The following is a 1,703-nucleotide window of genomic DNA, read 5'->3' as shown; positions in this document are numbered from 1 at the left end:
CCCGCCCTGCGGCCCCGCTGCCGCGCGCGGGGCGAGGCGAGGCGCAGGACGGCAGCACGGCGGGGTTCGTTGAACGCTGCAGGGAGGGATGCAGGACACGGGACTGACGGATCCGGCCCCTGCCCGTCTAAACACGTGGCGAGGCGCAGGCGCCATGGCATTTGGAGAGCTAAGCGGTTCCCTTCCCTCAGCCCGGAGACGGGGCGCAGCGCTCGGCTCACGCTGTTCGCTGCGGCGCGTGTCCCGCGCGCACGCGCAGTGCAGATCTCGGGACACAGACGTCGCGGGTACACACTGCTCTGTCGAGGTGCAAGGTCGTCGAGTGCACAGCGCCGAGGACTGGCGCTTCAGTGCCCTGCTCCCCACATTGCACACCGCGGTCCCAAGGCCGCGCTAGAGCTGGGCTGAAGCGAGGCCTGCAGTGTTTTCCAAACAGCCACGCGCTGTCCTGTACCTTAGAAAAGAGGCAGCATCGGGCCGGGAGCGGGACACGCGCGGCCTCCGGGCCATGGGGCGTCCCCGCCCCTCCAGCCCCTCGCTTGCCGTCCGGCACTGCCCTCCCGCGCCCCGCCGGGCTGCTGAAAGGGGCCGCGGGGCATCGGAGTTGGACCAATCGGCAGGCAGAGATATGCACACTGTCAATACTGCACAATAGCCAATCAGAATGTGGCCCAGGAGGGCGCGTTCCTCTCCCCGCCTTCTCTCTCCGCACAAACCAATCAGCGAAATAGGAACGGAGCCGTCCTGCTCCCGCCCACACAACCCTCGCAGCCAATCACCGCATTCACCTCTGCGACGTGCCCCCCGGTCTCCCCGCCGCAATGCCCAGCGCGGCCACAGGAGGGCGGTGCTGAGCCCGGCTTTTCCTCCGCCTTCACGGACTGCGCCAATGCCCCGACGCGACCACAGGAGGGCAGCACCGAGCAGCGGGTTAGTCTCCCCTCCGCCGCGCCGCTCCTCGGGGCTGCAGTGCTCGGAGCGCACCACCGGAGGGCAGCACTGAGCCACGTTTGTCTTCACGCAAGTGTGGATTCCCAATGACTCGTGTGATACCCGCACTCCCTACAGACACTCGTGTGCGGTGGTGTGCAAGGGTGAGACAGGAACACCTACATTACTATCGCCACTGAGAGAGACAGAGAGCGGTATGAATAGGATCACTGTGTTACTTCGGGCGCGTGTGTGTTACACACTCGCTATGTCCATGTCGGTACACCCTCCCCCCCGTACTGCACTCCTCTCTGCACAATGTAAGCTCTTCAAAGTAAGTGACGCAATGACTAACCCCGTCACTGCACCCCTGCTCTCAGTATTGTACTGCTTTACACCAAAGGGCCCAAACTCTCCCTAGAATTGAATCGAGGTTTCCATTGGATTGTCCCGGTTAAGAAGGGGTAATTTGGTGCTTTGCAAGGTGCTCTCCAGGGAGGTCTCGGCGTCAGCGCAGAAGCGAACGGTGTCCGCGGGGCCCACGTGCACCCCGTAGGTCACCGCCCTTCTGGCGTTGGTCTGGGAGAGCCTGGCTGCCCCGCGCCCGGGGTCGCAGTGTCCCGCACGACCCGCCCTGGGCGCCAGAGTGCCCGGCCCGGCAGCGGGACGTGGGCTCCGGCTCAGCGGGCGGCGAACGCGCCGCGCCGCGCCGCGCCGCAGGGGATCGCAGTCGGACCAATCGGGGCACAGGAGCGTGCGTGCCCACCGCGCAC

The 1,703-nt window shown here is 65.9% G+C and overlaps 1 long non-coding RNA gene across 1 annotated transcript in view; it reads right to left on the bottom strand.

Moving 5' to 3' along the window:
- The window catches only part of LOC112548910, a 4,002-nt gene extending 3,285 nt beyond the window's left edge, over positions 1–717 (bottom strand). Inside the window, exon 1 of the long non-coding RNA XR_003092406.1 lies at positions 455–717. This is a non-coding gene — a long non-coding RNA (uncharacterized LOC112548910). The remainder of the gene's footprint in view (positions 1–454) is intronic.
- Positions 718–1,703: the final 986 nt, after the last annotated feature.

Source organism: Alligator sinensis, unplaced genomic scaffold (genome assembly GCF_000455745.1).
Source record: "Alligator sinensis unplaced genomic scaffold, ASM45574v1 scaffold2028_1, whole genome shotgun sequence".
In the NCBI taxonomy this organism is placed as follows: domain Eukaryota; kingdom Metazoa; phylum Chordata; order Crocodylia; family Alligatoridae; genus Alligator; species Alligator sinensis.
This window is presented reverse-complemented; position numbering and strand designations above follow the sequence as displayed.